The sequence below is a fragment of the Hoplias malabaricus genome, chromosome 17, assembly GCF_029633855.1.
Source record: "Hoplias malabaricus isolate fHopMal1 chromosome 17, fHopMal1.hap1, whole genome shotgun sequence".
In the NCBI taxonomy this organism is placed as follows: domain Eukaryota; kingdom Metazoa; phylum Chordata; class Actinopteri; order Characiformes; family Erythrinidae; genus Hoplias; species Hoplias malabaricus.
Window position 1 is genome coordinate 23,673,333 of NC_089816.1, and position 19,509 is coordinate 23,692,841.

The 19,509-nt window shown below is 40.8% G+C and overlaps 1 protein-coding gene across 1 annotated transcript in view; it reads left to right on the forward strand.

Moving 5' to 3' along the window:
- The window catches only part of lingo2 (leucine rich repeat and Ig domain containing 2), a 283,749-nt gene that overhangs the window by 67,670 nt on the left and 196,570 nt on the right, over positions 1-19,509 (forward strand). The gene's annotated exons all lie outside the window — the stretch shown is intronic.

Sequence of the window (19,509 nt, forward strand, 5' to 3'; positions counted from 1 at the left end):
CCAGTGTTTGCGATGCCTCGTGTCATGGTGATCTATGGTGAAAATATTGTGGTTAGGGGTCAGGAGGATTAGGCTTATGGTAACTGTCAAGGATAGGGTTATATCTTGGTAAGGGTTAAGGTAGTGATATACTTGCTGTTTGGTCATGCATTAGTGTAGACATCCATTTGTGTTATGAACCTAACTGTTCACTTACTTCCCTGTGTGCTATGCTTGTATCTGGAGACTTCCACTAGAGGGCAGGCCAGAGAAAGACCTGGGTATTGCAGACTTGGCTCTGACACAGCTTTCTGCAAAACCTTCTGTAATTTTGATGATTTTGTTCACCTGCATTGCCCCCTACCATTTATGTGTGTACTGCACCTTGCGTATGTGTCATATTTATTTTGAGGACGTGTACAACCTATGCACCAGATGGATGTGGGATACACGGCAGCTATGAACCATGTTTGAATGTGTAGTTAATGTGTAGTTTGAATGGTATGGTTATGATTTGGGTTAGGATTATGGTCCGGGATAGATTTTGGGGTGAGTTCTAGGTCTAGAAGAGAGGTCCTGAGTCAATGGATGACTCTCATCCACACACGAGAAGGAACCTGTGCTATTGAAAATGCAGGTAGTGGTTAGTGCAGTCGCTCAGTGACACTCTCTTCCTGGTTGTGCTGGACCACTTATATGTCTCTCTGACAACGTCTTCTTTCTTCTCTCATTAGATGTGGCCAACCCTGTGTGGCTTTTCAGCCCCGCTTTCCTGCAGCATGTGTCTTTGTATTTTGCTGTCCAAGGTGCTGAAAGGGTTAGTGCTTGGGTGATTCAGCAAATACAAAGAAAAGCAACTGAGGGTTCTGGAGTGGCTCAGAAGACAGGGTTTGGTCAGTGTGTGTGCACTGATAGAAGATAAAGCCAACTTCTACAACAGAGATTTATTTCTCATATTTAAGTGCCATTTAAATGGGAAATTAAATTAAATGTCTGATGTTTGCACAGCAATGTTTATTAAATTACATTATCGTCTGTAAACACTAATGCACAACCCAACTCTTCTTTACAGTCTCAATTTTGAGCTTCTGCAGAGAAAGTACAGTGTCTTGGGCAAACAGAAGCAGGTCAAAGTGTCAGCTTGCCCACAGACAGTCCATCAACTGATAAACTCTCTACTTAGTGACCACAGTAGTGGCATTGAGCAGGTAGAATAGCATGTCTGACTCAGGCCTGTCTTAGTGGGGCAGTTGTAATTGCTAATTAATTGACTGTGGACAGCACTAGCATGGCTCCTGGCCTTGTCCAGATGTGAAGGCTGTGTGTGCGGGTTTGTGTGTGTGTGTCTCCAGCCTCTCTGGCTCCAGCTGTTTGATGGTGTTTGTGTGAAGTCCATATGGTCCCTCCCAGAACCCCTACTCTGCCCTGGCCCAGTGGGTGTGTGTGTGTTAGAGAGTTCCTGGGCAGATGGAATCACACACACTACTCGCCAGTGTCTCATGCTATAAGCCTGCTCGTGTTAGGTGGGCTCGGATTACACCCGGCGATGGGATGCCAACGAGTGGAGCTGTCGGGGGGTGCCAAGTACGGTTGCCATGGCAGCAGCATCACCAAATAGATGCAGAGAAGCACAGATAAGACAAACAAAAATAGATGCTACATTAAAGTGCACATACACTAGATGTCTATAGTCTTTATTTTTTTCTGAATGCACTGAATGACTTTTCTCAATACTGCTGACAGTGTGTGTGTGTGTGTGTGTGTGTGTGTGTGTGTGTGTGTGTGATCCTGTGAGGAGTCTGCTGTATCTCTTGTAAAGGCAGAGGCGTGCTCCTCTTAGGCGTCTAATCAATGTTGACAAGGCGTTTCAGACCGGCCACTCTGAGTGGAACGCCGTTCTCTAAAGTGATCAAATCACCCGACTCCAGCTGAGCGCTGCTTTTTGAAGAAGTCTTTGATGAGGATGAGGACTGGTGCTTTATACAGGACAGAGCCACTCCACAGAGTTTTATGCTCTCTCTCTCTCTCTCTCTCTCTCTCTCTCTCTCTCTCTCTCTCTCTCATGCTGCTGGCCCCCAACATATCTCAGAGCTGAAGTTCCAATTCTTTTTTACCTCCTTCCTTATTCTCCTTCTTCTTCTTTTTGTGAACATACCTTGAGCGATGGAGTTTTTCACAATGAAGAGTGAGTCTCTCCATTTTAAATCGGAGACAGCTTTAAGACCACCACAGGCCTTGTGTAAAACTGCTGGCAATAAGATTTAGACAGGTTGGACCCCACTTGTAATCTGAGGCAGGTGAAGCTGCTTTCCATCAAAGTGGATTTACAGGACTTTGGAAAATCCATTTATTCATTCATTCATTCATTATCTGTAACCCTTATCCAGTTCAGGGTCACAGTGGGTCCAGAGGCTACCTGGAATCATTGGGCGCAAGGCAGGAATACACCCTGGAGGGGGCGCCAGTCCTTCACAGGGCAACACACACACAGTCACACCTACGGACACTTTTGAGTCGCCAATCCACCTACCAACGTGTGTTTTTGGATTGTGGGAGGAAACCGGAGCACCCGGAGGAAACCCACACGGACACAGGGAGATCACACCCAAACTCCTCTTTGGACAATCCAATCAAATTAAATGTATAAACTGGACAATCCACCCTTAAGTTTAAATTCCCCAACCTGGCCACATTGAGGTGTAACATTTATTGAGGAGCAACTTTATTCATGGTCAGTTGGGATTAATCACATCTGCAGAAACTGCAGTCATAAGTTTCAAAGCATCTTCAAGGCAGTTTGAATTCAACATGAATACAGCTTCAGTGCAGTTATGAAACAACTGAACCCAATCAAATTTGCATGCAGCACTTTTGATTATTCAACTGCTTTGCCAAAGTAGCAGTGCATATATTCTCTAACACTTTGTACATTCTGCTAGTCATCCTCCTTGTGTTGTGGTTTACATGTGCATATTTACTCTGTCCTTGTGTAAAAATACACTTTTTCAATACATAGTGTCCACATATCTATTCCGCAATGTAGTCATGCAGTCTTTCATCAGCTCAGGTGAATCTCACACGAAAGGACTCAAGGCCAACTGATTTACGAATACATGCATTGACGTCCTTTTTTTATTTATTTTTTTCTGATCTGGAATCGCTTTAGCGAAACATACAAAACATGCAGCAAATCCATTCACCTCCACGCCTCTGTGTTTTCAAATGCCATCATCTCTCGACTCACGGATTCGCTGATTTAGAGAGCTGTCTTGAACCAATGCTGCGACTATGTTGTCTATTGACCCCGACAGTGCCAGAGACCTTGATGCAGACATGCGAAGGGCTCTTGATGTAGACATATGACCAGTGGCGTTTAAGGCGGACTGTGAGTTTTACAGCATCAGTTGTGCCCTTGTCACTTGAGTGACTATATATCTGCAGGGAAGGGATGGAAGAGGGTTACATATTCAATTGACACAGCTTGAGATTTAAAACTTTACACTTTGAACAATACAAGCATGAACCCAGCCAGTAGCTTATGAGAGAAAACTATTTCCCTGAACTCTCCAGAGGCTGGTGTGGGCTGAGGTCGTCGTCTGAAAGTAAACGCGCACTAAAAAGTAATGACTGCATGTAAATTGTCAGAGCAACAACAACATTGCCTGGACGCAGCAGCTGGAGCCTTAGTCCGGTGAGCATTGTAGAGTTTTAGTGACCAGGGTTCCCATAGCAACCATGAGAACATTAATGCAAGATTCACCATAATTTTGACAAAAATTCAGTGCTACCCTTAGCAGAGTGAGGGAAATACATGGGCTCCGTAGAGTGGTGATATGGGGTTGAAAACAATGAGGCATGAGACATGGCTGTTGATTAGTCGTTCACTGTCTGAATGTTTTAAAAACAAATACAAATATATGTGATTAATGTTATTTATAAATTAAAATCAGGACCAAGTGAAGTCATGAATAAACAAACAAATACAAGAACAAATTAATTGTGTGGAACGGTCATGAAGATCTGATCAATAGAAATCCTCCTGAATTTTTTGAAATAAACTCCATTTCCATTAACTCACATTAGATAATAAATAAATAAACAATCATTTTACAGCCATTATCATGTTTAAAGTCTGAGAAAAATCTCCAGAGAACATTCAAAAATTTGTCTCGAAAAAATGAGTAAAACCTTCAAACAAAAACATGTATCTCCATATGTGTAAATTTTTACTTTATTACATTTTTTTTTTTATGTCTTCAAATGAAAATACGAAGCATTTATTTATTATTTTTTTTCCATCTATTTATTTTCCCCTGCACCTTTGAAGTTACTGTTTTGGAGATTTTTGAATTTATTTTTCTTTGATCTTTGATCTTTGATATCACACTTCTGCCCAAATTACAGATTCCTTTCTGTGTTTAGAAATCTGAAATTTGAACAGGAAGCTGCAAGGACATTTCCCCACACCAACAATCTTCAGTTGTGGCTTCAGGTCATAATTCAACACATTTTGTGATGCTGAGGTCCAATTATTAATAATTATTAATAATTATTATTATTATTATTATTATTATTATTATTATTACATGATTATTACACAATTATTTCATGATCGCACTGATATTATAGAACATGCTGCTATATGAAGGTCCTGTAAAGGATTTTCTTTCTACGCTGAGCTGCTCAAAGCTGTTCTGTCTCCTCTCTAAATGCTGTGAATGGAAGCAGAGGTGATAAAACACCCAGAGCAGGCACCCTGCTCCTACGCAATCAGCGACAGAGTATCTCTCTCTCTCTCTCTCTCTCTCTCTCTCTCTCTCTCTCTCTATATATATATATATATATATATATATATATATCCCTCTCTCTCTCTCTCTCTCTCTCTCTCTATCTCCCTCTCTCTCTCTCTCTCTCTCTCTCTCTCTCTCTCTCTCTCTCTCTCTCTCTCTCTCTCTCTCTTTCATAATATATATCATTATGGTTAAGGTTCGGGTAAGTCCCCACAAAGTGAATGGAAGCCTATATATCTATTTATTGTCCTGTGATACTACAAAGACAAGGCTGTGTGTGTGTTTGTCCTCGCTATTTCTGTGTGAACAGCACTCTGTCAGTGCCCTCACTGTTCTCTCTTGAGAAAACCTCTCTCTCTCTCTCTCTCTCTCTCTCTCTCTCTCTCTCTCTCTCTCTCTCTCTCTCTCTCTCTCTCTCTCTCTGTCCTCTCTCTAAAGGACTCACAGCAGCTGTATCCCAGTGGTATCCCAGTGTTGCATGCATCAACCAACACACAGGCATTGACCAGTTTTGCTATGAATACTAATTTTTTCCACTTTTCTAGCAGAGATGGATTCCTGGAAAAGCCAAGGGGTGCAGTGGGGATGAAATACTGCTCTGAGCAGAACGTGTTTCAAAGCTTGATGTCATAACTCTGTCCATGATTCAGTACAGAGAGTGCTACTGATTAAATGAATGTGTCTGCAAAGCCATAACATATGCTTAGAAATGAAAAGGGCTTGCGGTAAATGATGAGTGATATTAATAGTGTGATATAGTATTAATAATAGAAAATTAACCTAGCAGGAGAGGGCATGGTTTGAAAGGTTAATCAAGCTTAAATTATTTGGTCAAACGTAGTAGAATTCTGAACCCCATCCACACCATACACCCACGGATAGCACCTACATACTTTAAGAGGGTCATCGATGGTTCAGCACACTGTTTAATCTCTACAGTGCCTTAGCATGCTCCATGCATAAGTAGTTCAAACAATAAGTAATGCACTTTTGGCAGAATTCAATCAAACCCTCAAAGCAATGTTCCAACAGAGGAGCAGAGGCTGCAGAATATACAACAGGGACAAGAAATCTTGGTTGTGCAAGTTGAGCTCTATTATTCTAAATACACTAGGAGTTTTCCTCTCTTTTACTCTCTTTCTCTCGCCCTCTAAGTGTCTCAGGACTTCCATGGTGAGAGCAGCCTCCTTTGAGTCTCGATGCCTATTGTGCAGACTTTTATAATCTCAGAGGATATCACAGTCAAATGGGCGGAACACAATTTGATAGGCCAAATGAAAGTGTATGGAGGACAAGAGCAGGCGGGCTATTGTTACCGATGCTCTTGAGTTCTGGAGATAACGGAGGATGATGGAGTTTTAAAAAATCCATAAATAAGTAACACCCTGCATGCTGCCGTGCCATTAAAAGCCTGGAGAGAGATTGAGAGACAGGGAGGGAGACTGTCAGATAGACAGACCCTCCATGAGAAAACGCAGTTGGCAAGAGGGACCTGTGGTGTTTCATTTTTAAAGATTCCTTTCAGCTCCCCAGCTGCGATGTCATGAAGTACAGCGTTTATTATTAAACTCCTCCACTCAGGGGACACACCTTTCCCCCCTTTATCACTCCCTCTAGCATATCTAGACTCTAAAGGAAAGAACAAGTGATAGAAAGAAAGAACAATAACTTCCATTCATTCAATGTCACTGTATCGACACTGTAAACATAGTCCCACTTCTAAGTTGCCCAGTACTGGGATTGTTTACACCCCTCTGGCCCATGCGTGGCATTGGGCATGCTCACCTAAGTCACATGCACAGCTTCTCTAGTGTTGAATACTGATATATGTCTCCAGGCTCAAGCTGAATTCACTAAATAAAGTGGATGTCTGTATATTAGAGAGGAGTATATTATACAGAGAGCATTATGACTTGGTAATTACATCTTTACTAAGGTATTATACTTTGAATAGCTTTATTTTCTGAAGTTTCCATGTCAAAGGGACAAGGTTACAACAGCAAGGACTTTGCTACAAGGACGAGATGTTTTCTCTTTGACATTCTTCAGCAGATTTACATTTCTCAATGTTGACGTCCACATGCCCGGACATAATTTCTTGGAACGGAATGAAAGGGAAAGTTAAGCTGAGCTGCGGGATATTTTTGTGAGGTAGAGTAGCTTGTATTCCAGGCTTTGGATCCATAACCAGCTGGCAGATGGCCCCTCATTGATGCATGGCTCCTTGGCGGCAGATCGAGGGCGAGTTTATCAATTTATTCATCTGATTTAGCCGAGCCTGAGTGCTTTAACCTTTAGATATGAGTCCGTTTTGCAGGGCATCAGTTTTGAGCTTGCGTGCCAAACGCATTCCGCGCAGGCCTGAGAGACGCTGGACTGTCTGTCATCTGCAATCTCTCTGAATCATCAGCGCTGCTCTTTGTTTATCCTTCTCAAATTAATTGCATCTTTTAGTCCCTCCCTCACTCCATATCTTCTTCTTTAAACCACATTTCTACCACATTTTAGACACTGTCCTTCCTTCATTCCAGATAATATTCACTCTCTAGTTCCCTCACTCTTGCTTTGTCTCATTCTCTTTTAGTCTCACTCTATCTGCTCATCTTTCACACGCACTGTGTGTGTGTGTGTGTGTGTGTGTGTGTGTACCTCCATTTGAATTACACACACCTGTATCAGATTGTTGTGTATACAGCGAACAGGATGCGTTTTTGAAGGCTGCATTCCCAAATGTCTGAGTGACACGCTGTCGTTCCAGGAGAGGAGCAGGGAAATTATGTGAATATTCAACATGATCAGCTCTAATTCATCTCTTCATCACCCCACAGTGACAATCTCAGCACAGGAAGAAGAAGGGAGGGGAGCAATGGAAGTTAATTGTGTTGGAGTTGGAGTTAATTGCAAGCAAAGTGGGATAATCCACTAACAATGGAGAGATTTCTGGGCTTTGGCCTGGTTCTGACTAATGCAGTTTAGGTGATCACATGCTCCTCCTGACTGGCTCGCCACATTTCAGCTGAGCCTCTTCCAGCAATCTTCCACTGACTGCTAATAAATACACTGAATATATACATTCAGTATTTTTCAGTATAATTGTATCAGTCTATCAAAATTCTTCCTTTGTTAATATCTTAACACACCTCTAATGTTGATGTTATGTGTTGGAACATACTGAATGTAGCACACATGGTATTGTTCCAGGACGTTACCCATGTCAAGGTCATTGCTAAACTGAGATTGCTCCACTAACCAAAAATATCCAACCAATAATGGTATGGTAAGAAAATGACTGCAGCTGAAGAACTAAAGAATGACTAATATAGTCAGTACCTGCACGCATGGGCTACAGTCTCTGTCTGTACACCTGCAAGGTAAACAGGGGACAGTTCCAGAGCTATAAAATGTCCAGCAGCTCCGTATTTGCCTCACTTTGATATTTCTATTAATACATGTCCTACTGGGCTGCATACACATCTTGACAGGAGAGGAAGTGGGACGCTGTGTCTTTGATCACGTCAGGAAGCATTGAGCATGGTCTTTAAACAAGACATATGGCTGTCTCAGTGAGTAACCGGCTCCCTGCACTCACAGCCATCCATCGCTGTCTCCTTACCCTCGTATTGATGTCTGTTGGGGGAATTACGGGAACGCTGGTGTTATGGATACAATTCCAAACACAGTGTGCAGACGCAGCCCAACATCATCTTCACTCTGCAGTATATCACAAGATTGCAATCTTGGGTAAATCTTCACATTCCCTGGTCAAAGAGCATATTTTACAGGTTTTTGAAGCAGAAATAAGTCAACACACCCTCTGCAAGCAGCAGATTTATGTGTTAGAGGCATTCAGCATGTTTCTAAAGTGTTCCATATTTTTGTTGTATATTTTGTGTATCACATCACAGCAAATAATAGAGAATATATTTATTTTCATGTAATTCTGCCCCATTTATTTTGGTCCATGTGTACAAACCTTAGTTCACCTTTCTTTGAGAAACAAATGCATTTCTGACGGCTACTTAGGGCCCCTAACCATAGCCCTAACCCTAAGCATAACCCTAAGCATAACAATAACTCTGCTACCAATATACAGCAGTGTGTTTAGTGATTATAAGTATATATGTATAAATGTATAACAATTAATCATACCATAACAAGGAATATTTGGGATGCTACTTTTATAATAACATGTGATTTGGAGATCTTTTTATGCAGAAACATACAAACATGGGAACTGTGACTGTGTTGCTGATACCTCTAGTTTACATGAACCCGAATTCAGAACCAACAAGTTAACAAGCATACAATGGGGAATCCACATTGTATTCTAAGAAGTTAATGCCAAACAATGGCCAAGTATCACCCACTGAAACTGCATCCACTTAACAATTCTGCTAGTATGGACACTTATGGACCCTATAGGTGTAACCCAATAATGTTCTTGGCTTGTTGTTGCTTCAACTGTAGATCCCAGATCATAGTCCTGACCTTGGTGTGTGAGGCTAGCACCCTGCCAGGTAGAACTGAAGCTGTGTTCTGATGCCCGCTGCTTCAGGGGAGTTTGTAGGTATTCTCAAATGCCAAGACTCCTTGACCTTCTTGTTCGGAGAGATGACAACATCTGCTGAGTCGAGCCAAATCTGGATCCTGACAAGGACTTCAGGGGGAATCTGGGCAAAGTTTACTACAAGCAGAGAGCACTTTGCAGCACATCCCTGCAGAAGGCAATTACCCTGATGGAGTCAGGAAGCAAGAGCCAAAAAGCATTTGATTTGGGGAGCTGGGTGCAGTACGCAGAGACGGCATGTCAGCAGGAGCTAATTATTTTCAAATTATGGGCAGCCTCCGTCAGAGGGGCGCTCAAAACTAGGTGGAATAGGCATACGGCTTGCCCTGGCCAAGCCCATTCAGACAGGATGGTAAGATAGAGAGTGAGTGATGGAGGGAGAAATGTAAAAGGCTGTGAGCAGTTGGAGCGCTACAGGTAATTGCTGATGATAATCATGGATGCGTAAAGAAGGGTGGCAACCTCCTGGCATTTTAAATTGCTCTGGAAGAGGGCAACGGTCAAACGCTCGGTGATCACGAGGAGGGAGTCCAGCTAATTACTGCAACATTTCTACACAGATGCACTTACAGCCTCCAGCTCGCATACACACACAAACTCACACACACACCCACAAACACATAATGAAAGGCTCCCATCTGGAAGCATTACGACACAGATACACACCCTATAACACAAGGGTCCAGAAAAGAAGTTCAGGGATCAACTATCCATCAACCTCAACAAGACTACTATGGCAATAGCAGGGACGCTCGGACAGGCAGGCCGATAAACGCTACATCTGTCCTTCTACAGTGACATATCTGGCGAGAGTAAAGGCCAAGGTTTGGGACATCAATCAACCCCAATTTATTGCTCCTGTTCTCGTACGCCGTACCCGTCAATGCCGAACAAAGGCAACAGAACTGAGTAGAACTCCTGAGTCACCAAGGCCAGCATTTCATATCCCTTCCCAACACAAAGGACCAGCTCCACCCGCCACCCTCCACTCCACTACTGTGGTGCACTCTAACCACATATTGATTTCTCTTGCCTTTGCTTCTGCTTCGGCCTTTGTCGTGGAGCATCCTTGTCTGTGAGCCTAAATAGTTCCCTCTGTGCCATACCTCTCCAAGTATAGTAGTGTCTAGGGGCAGAGAAAAAGTTAACTTTCCACAACTCACCCTTTACCCACTCTATTCTTTCCTCCTTTGTTTTTTAAGCTGCTGCTGTTTGTCATGGTGATCTGTTAGGACTCAACCACAGCCTGTCATGTGGGCCCGTTCTGGCAACATCTTGATGTTGTTTAGTTCTTGGTTAATGTATCGTCACTGTCCAATCAAAAACACATATCTCCAATATTGTAAATGTACAGGAGAAGGAAATAAAAACCTTCTTAAATTTCAGTGGAATTCAAAGTAATTTTGGTGTATTTTCATTAGTCCATTCATCTTGACAACTACTGTGAAGAACAGCATTTGTGTTCAAATGTACACAGTAAAATAATAATTTCTACAAATTGAGATGCATTGTTTTTTTGTTTTTTTTTTTTATTGGACAGTGACGATATAGTTTGTCAAACTGCACTCCATTAAGTTGAGCCCGTTTAATGAGGAACCTATTTGAGCCTGCTGCAGCAATGTTGTCAATTAGATGTGTGAAGGGGTTTAACATGTCAAACATCTGAATGGACTGTTTTTAATGATGGACAATTGTCATAGGGATTGACCAAGTTTCAATCTGATTGGAGCTCTGGGTTTCATTCAGTCACATGCTCCTCTACAAGCCTAATGTGACCTGTTTGATGAAACTGTGCCAATCTCAACTCAACTCATGAGCTATTGATTTGAAAACCATTATTTGAAGGAACAAACCATAGTGGCCATACCTCTGCCATTCATCTTTGTCCAACTTACTTGATAGGATGTTGTAAGTAGTATTGATTGATCTGGACAGTGGGCTCTTAGGACAGAAACCCTGCAGTGTTGTTGATATAGGTCTTTACTGAAATGTAAATGGATCTCTCCCTATCACATAATTTTTATCAGTTCTGTCAGGCATTGAACGCTGAGGAGAAAAGCCAATAGCAACAATAGCTTGCAGTACAGCCAAAGGGAAAAGAAAACCCCTAACAAGCCTATGTTTCCATCAACTCCTAACCCACAATTTCTCAAGGTTGTCCCCAAGATGCTTCAATCACAAGACCAACCCCAGTGTGACTACAGTCAAGTCTATTTTGCTAGTTACAAACCCAGGCTAGGTCTTTGTAACTTTGGCCTGTACTAAATTTTCTAAATCGCTAAGTGCACTTAGTGCAAAATTTGGCTGCAGTTTATCTCCATTTTGAGGATGGCTAAAGCTAACCTGCTTTGACACATCTCATAAGCTTGTGTTATGTGTTCAACATTTCGAGAAAGCCTATGCTTTAAATATCAGTGTCCCACTGAATCAAACCCCTTGCCCATTAGCAGGAAATAAAGGCCTGGCTTCAGCAGCTCCACATTCATTCAGTTGGGATTAAAATCAATGGCGTTAGCTCAGTTCCTGACCTCTTCTTCAACTCTCAAGAGCATCTACAAGAAAACCTCATCTGCTCTCTTCAGCCAGTGTGCTTTCCAAACTAGACAGTGCTCATGTTAATGAGGACCCGTGGTTTGCAAATGAAGCAGCTCGCCGTATAAATACATAAGTTTGCCTCTTGTTAGACAGATACACATTTCTACATTTTGTCCAAGCTGCACATGAAATGAGCTGTCGAAATGTCTCCTTTGGTGTTTTCTTCCTTCTTCCTTGATCTCATATGCACACACCTCCTGCATTTGCTAGTATTTATATCAGGGAGCGAACTAAAACATAAAAACAAAAAACTTCAAACATGAGGCGGCACGGTGGCGCAGCAGGCAGTGGCACAGTCACACAGCTCCAGGGACCTTTAGGTTGTGGGTTCGATTCCCGCTCAGGGTGACTGTCTATGAGGAGTTGATGTGTTCTCCCTGTGTCTGTGTGGGTTTCCTCCGGGTGACTGTCTGCGAGGAGTGTGGTGTGTTCTCCCTGTGTCTGTGTGGGTTTCCTCCGGGTGACTGTCTGCGAGGAGTATGGTGTGTTCTCCCTGTGTCTCTGTGGGTTTCCTCCGGGTGCTCCGGTTTCCTCCAACGGTCCAAAAACACACGTTGGTAGGTGGATTGGCAACTTAAAAGTGTCCGTGTGTGTGAGTGAATGTGTGTGTTGCCCTGTGAAGGACTGGCGAATTTGAATTTCAGACACGCACATACATTAGCTCATCACATGACAAGCACTAATTGATATTATATATGTGAGCTCTGTTTATTGTCAGTGTGTAGCCAAAGCAACACTGAGAAGTAGAACATATATGTGTGCAGTTTTGGTCAGTGGATTAGGGACTCTGTGGTGGTTCATTGTTTAAGAAACCACAACAATCTCTTGGCTTTATTGCCATTTTTTTTCTTCTTTTGTGTCTATTTCTTTTTTAAATAATGGTTTATTGGTCGTTCAACTTTCTTTCAAACCCATAGCACCACGTTCCCTTGCACCTTCTTTGCCACAGTGAAATCATGGAGAGAAACAGATATGTATAGGGAAATTGGATGGCTGTCTATCACAGTCTCAGAGTTTGGGAGTGCTTCTATCACATGTAATCATCTGCATTTTTTTTTTTTTTTTGTATATTTTGGGGTGGAATAAGTATACTGTTTTTTTCTCTACCTTTTGGCACATGGGACAATATAATGATATATCATTATCTGTCGCTTTGCATGATGTTATTGTTTATGGTTATCGGTATTGCCAAGTGCGCCATTCTGTCCCGAAATGTGAAATTATACTGATGGTAGAAAAAATATATAAATAAAAAAGAATGGATGCACAATAGCAGGGGGAAAATAAATCTTCTGGAGAGAAGAATGGAAATTGTCTGGGGACTCTCACATAAATTGCCCAGAAACCATTATTTCAGAAGACAATGGGCGAAAGAAGCTGTAATGTTCTCCGAAAGTACAGCATGAGCCATTGCATTTGCAAATAAAGGAAAATTACATTTAACATATGCTAACAGCTCTGGCTCTGGTGCAAATCTCTCTCTCTCTCTCTATCTCTCTCTCTCCCCCTCTCTCTCTCTCTCTCTCTCTCTCTCTCTCTCTCTCTCTCTCTCTCTCTCTCTCTCTCACACACACACACACACACACACACTGCTCTGTAGGATACCCAACGTCTCAGGCAGAAATATGATCCCTGCTTCGATGAATCTTTAAATAGATTTCACATAATGTATTACATGTCTCTCAGTAACCTTCCCAGACCCATTGGGTGCTGGGAGCATGTCTCAGAAGATCAGACCAGGTTAAAAAGACAGGCCAGGGCTGTGAAAGGATTCAAATAATTAACCATTGTTAGCTGCATTACTTTGTGTGGTTAATAGAGCTTAATTGCCTCTGCCAGATGTGTTCAAATGTGTTCCTAAAGAAAGACGTATTCCCTTGTAAGACTTTGAATTATGTCAGAGGTTAATGATAAAAATAAGCTTCATCATAAAGTATCCATTGCTTTCAGAGTTTACAAAAAGAGTATTATTTATTATATTAACAGGATGTGTTTGGTTTGTAAAATTATATTTCAGGGTCAACCTTAAATATTCCACATTAAATTTGTGCAACAGTTACTTTCCATAAAAATGGAAAATAATAACTGCTGTACCATTTAAAGTGGAGTGGTGAATTAATTGAGGAAGCTTTGTGGAGTTATGGGTGGCTTGTTTGGTCAATAATGGTGTTTAAAATCTAATGCTATTACTCCCATCTTGAATTAGTTTTACTTAACAGGCATGTGACGAGATTGTCGATATTAGATCAGTGCAGGAGACATTAGTTTTCAGCGCATATTCAACTGCAAAAAACAAGCAAGATGCCAATCAATTTGACCTGAGCACATTTTAGTCAAGTGCTCCCCATAGACCACGTTTAACCCTGCACTCTCCAGGTGCATGTGGCCTTTGCACCAGTCTAAATAACACTGGAAAATTCTCTCAGTGGAGGCTTGTCACATTAGAATGAGCATGACGCAGTTCGCCCTTTCAGGTTTCAATTAAATACATTTTTAATTGTATTCAATAGAAGAAGGGGAGGGAGTGGAAGAGGCCCCTGTGAAGGGGGGGGGGGGGGGGGGTGTGGGGCTGATCGATGCTTTTCTTCTCTTTGGTTACAGGGAGCAAGTCAAAGGCCAGAGGGTTTCATTCACTAACTCTATTGATCGTCATCCCTATAATTTGCTTTTGTCCCAAAGTAAGCTTTTCACCCCATTAAGCGCCGATGCAGGGAGTGTGGTCAGGATCGGAGCATGGCCTTAATCATCATTACCACCTGCCAGGTCATTTCTGCACACAGCTAGATAACAAACACTTTCATTATGGATTCCTCCATTCCTCTGTCCCTTGCCTGGACCATCATTTACATAATTGTCAGATGGAAAGAAGAGCAGGGAGACAGGGATACATATAAGACAAAAAATAAATAAATAAAAAGATATTGCAAACAAAAATGCCTTTTTTTTATTTTATCTCATCATTATCTACCTTTATTTCATTTTTTCCCATTATATTATTATTTTTTTCTTTGCACTAGATTTGTGTCACTGGTATGTCATGGGGTGGGACAACAGGATTGAGGCATGCCCAGAAATTAGGGCATGTTTCACATCATCACCAGCTCTTCTCAAATACACTGTAAGTGTTTGTGGACAGAGCCTTATTCACAGCCTATAGTACATTTGTCTATATATATATATATATATATATATATATATATATATATATATATATATATATATATATATATATGGTCAGACATTTGTGGACACCTTCTTTCTCGTCTTCAGTGTCCTTAAACCACCTCACACACAGGACTGAACATCTAAAATAAGTGGGTTCTACAGAAGAAAGTACACTGTACCTGAAATAAAATTAATATTTAAAAATGTGTTGCTCTAAATAATGGTGAAAAGGCAGATATTTCCTGTTATTCCAGTTTAAAAACATGTATTATTTTCAGCATATTTTTATAATAACACTTTCCTAGCCTCCCTCATTGAGACATTCCTGTCTTTTACTGTTGGAATGTAGAGAAATACACAATTCATTGAACAAAAAGGCAAACTCTGTAACAGAAAACATGTCCACAAACCTTTGGCCATAAAGTGTATCTGAGATGAAATGCTGATGACAAAAATTGTACAGGCGTTCATTTGATGGCATGCTTTGCTCAGGTTGCCACATCCCACAAAAAATGATAATAATAATAATAATAATAATAATAATAATAATAATAATGGTTAAAAAAAAAAAAAAAAAAAAAAAAAAAAAAAAAACAATTAATGGATTGTAAGCGAGAAAACAAAGAGTTGAGAATGAAAACGAAAGAGAAGGTTTTTTGTTTGGCATGTTATTTTTACATCTAAGAAACTCGATTTCACTTCAAACAGACAAACGCACATTAGTGCAATATTTCAAATGCTTTCTGTTATGTTATAATGTATAACATCAGTTATGCAACAGTTAACTAACAAAGATAGGGTTAGACAGTGTATAATAACATTGCAATGACACTGTAATTTCTACAAGTTTTGGTACACACACACACACACACACACACACACACACACACACACACACACACACACACACACACACACCTCCTACTCATTTTAACCTATCTATTCATTCATTCATTCATTCATTCATTATCTGTAACCACTTATCCAATTCAGGGTTGCGGTGCGTCCAGAGCCTACCTGGAATCATTGGGCACAAGGCGGGAATACACCCTGGAGGGGGCGCCAGTCCTTCACAGGGCAACACAGACTCACACACACACATTCACTCACACACTCACACCTACGGACACTTTTGAGTCGCCAATCCACCTACTAACGTGTGTTTTTTGACTGTGGGAGGAAACCGGAGCACCCGGAGGAAACCCACGCGGACACGGGGAGAACACACCAACTCCTCACAGACAATCACCCGGAGCGGGAATCGAACCTACAACCTCCAGGTCCCTGGAGCTGTGTGACTGTGACACTAACCTGCCGCACCACCGTGCCACTCTTAACCTATCTAAAAAAAAAGAAAAAAGAAAAAAAAAAAAAAAAACAGAAGGCATTTGTTTTATTCGTCCTCTTGAGGCTGCAAGATGGATGTCTCCGACCTCTAACTAAAATCTGTGAATCGCTCTGTTATTATCGGTCTCTGAGACATCGATCTAACAGGGCTGTATGCAAGAGAGAAGAAGTGAAGATTCAATCCACTATTGATCCTCCGAGTGTCTGTCTGTCATTCTGCCAAAGCGCCGTCCAGATGCAGATGTGTCCGCACAGAGAACGCATTCTTCTTCTTCTTTTCTTCTTATCGGGACAGTGAAGAGACAGCTGCTCTCACAGAGTCTATCAAAGAGTCCTCAACCCAGCAGCTCTCACCAAACACACACACACACACACTCTCAAACTCACTCAGAGAGCAAGGACTCTAAGAAAGTGCAGGTCTCGTTTGCAGCAGCTACTTTCAATCCAATGGATATTTTATTACCCCCCCCTCCCCTTTCTGTTTACTTTTTTGTGTTGAAAACAATTATTGACACTTCACAATTCAGAAAATTGCAGAAAAGCAACATTGTAATATCAGTTGTTTAACACATGCAGGGGACAGTCATTCTTTAAACCTTTAGACAAACAGACGCACGGCTTTAGAATTGTCATGTCACACTGCAAACACAGCTGTACACACACCTTCCCACACTGGCGTTCTCTACACACACACACACACACACACACACACATCCCATATAAAATCTCTTCATCAGTGATTATTGGAGATATTTCCAGTCCTCGTCACTTGACTCGAAGAAGTCAAACGACTTACAGATGTGATGATCAGCATCTTTTTGATGCCGTGCCAAGGTGAGGAGAGAAAGCATGCAGAAATAGATTTTGGGACAGATTGTGGGCCGTGAAAATAATTCAAATGCAAGGAATCTTAGATAAGAGTGTGTCCTTCCTCTCTGGAGTGAGAGAGATCGCTATCCTTTAAGATTAACACTCTGGAAGTTCCTGGTTTGATTGAACTGTCTTTTTAAACCTGTCCAGTTTCTAAATTGTAGATTTTATGGACTGATTTTAGACTGTTTTATTCAGAGATTTTAGCTCTACCTGCACTGATTTCTAATTGATAGCAATCATTAGATACAGGAATTAAACACAAATAACTAGTGAAGTGTATTGACATGTGGATTTAAAGTGCAGCTTATTCAGGAATTAAATACTCTTATCAAACTTATCATGTTGTAAAATATCATATTGTTTGCAAAAATAATATGAACAGTATAGCCATCTGGAATTAAATTTACAGTCTCATGGAATTTCAGTCACAAAATACTACGTGTCATCAACAATATTTAAGCCACATTGAATCTGTAGATGTAGATAAAAACAGTTTTTTTCTTTTATTCTGTTATTTGTCCCCTGTAATAGTTCTATCGTAGTGTCCTTGAGTATAAACAAACTATATTACTAGTATTAGTGGCATTACTATTGTTATTGATATTGTTTATAATTTTAAATGTAGGCAGATCTAAACTCCTATAAATAAGTATTTATAAGTATAAGTAAAGACAGTGGTTTTAGAACCATTCACGTCATGAAAATGCTCTTCAGAATGGGGGATATGTACTTTCTTCTATGTAGCATTGTCTTGTACCAAAAGGGCCAAAAGAGGGTTTTTTTTTCAAAGAGTAATCCTTATAGAACCATTTCCACCTTTTTTTTGCATCCATTTTTTTCCAAAAATCTGAAAAATGTTAAATTATCTGAAAAAATAACAATGCAAACAGTCCTTTGAGCATGAATTTTCATGGCTTCATAAACAGCCATAGTCTTTATTGAAAAAGTATGAAAGAAACTGGATACACTTCTTTATTGTATAGTTATATAGTTTATATAGTTTTGTACAGTTGCTATGAAGACAGTGGATTTTTTGAGGTTATTGCAATCGCTGTGATAATCCAAGTGCGTGTAAAGATGTAGCTACTTGTGGTGTTAATGTGTAGATCAAGGCTGGGTGGTTGCGTTACCATATATACACAACAACCATTTATAAAATTCAAATCTTAAAAAAATTTAATGTGTTCCTTACAATATAAAGTACGGAAAAACAACATAATTCTGTCATCACTAGCAGTAACTGTTTTGTCCATGATATGAAGGAACTGGATTAAGGCATCTGTGTTTATTTTTAGGAACTGGATTGTGACAGTTTAACTTCAATGTAAAGATAATGGAGCTGAACTGATCTGACTTTCAGACAATGCTCGTCAAAATCAGACCAGTCAGGCATAGCATTATATTCCTGTCCTGGCTTAAAGGAGTCTGAAGATGCGCTCGCCTTCTTCATCAGGAAACGTCTGAGGAGCATTTCAGAAGGCCACTTACAGATCACAAAATCAGTTATGGAGTTCCGGCAGCTCTCCCAGAGCTGAGCATTTGCCCTCAGGAGAGAGTGAGACGAGGACTATGGGTCCATGTTTTGGCTTCATTGGGCTAAGAGATGGATCTCTTTGGACAGAAAGGTCAGAAGAATTTGTTTTCCTTTTGACCACTGAGTGGAATGTGTTAGTGAGTAACGCAAAGGGAGAAAAATAACTCAGAACTGAGCTTTCTAGCTTTATCAAAGGGCCTCATTTGAAATTAATGTGTTTGAAACATGGCTTTTTTCTCTGTCTGGCTTTCTTCATCATCGCCCATGAAATTAAAAAGTGTTAGGATGCAGTTTATGAACTGTGCCGTGCAAATGTCAGAGTCCACCCTTCATTTAATTCCCAGCCAACATGGTTAATAAGTAAGTTATTAGTTTTCCCACAGAGAGTAGATTAGAAGTGTAGAGTAGAAGATTAGAGCAGAAGAGAGTAGACAACAAGCCCCATGCAGAAGGAAGCTGAGAAGTGCAGGAAAATAAGTGAAAGATGTTAATGTTTTAAATGCCTAGCAGCATGCAAACATATTCACGAGACTTTGCTTGAAACCTTCCTTATAGCGTAGGCATAACCATGTAACAAACATGTAGCATGAGCCATAACATTCATTCAGGGAGTCACTCATCAGAAGAGGAGTCTACAAAGCTTTGAAAATAAAGTGGTT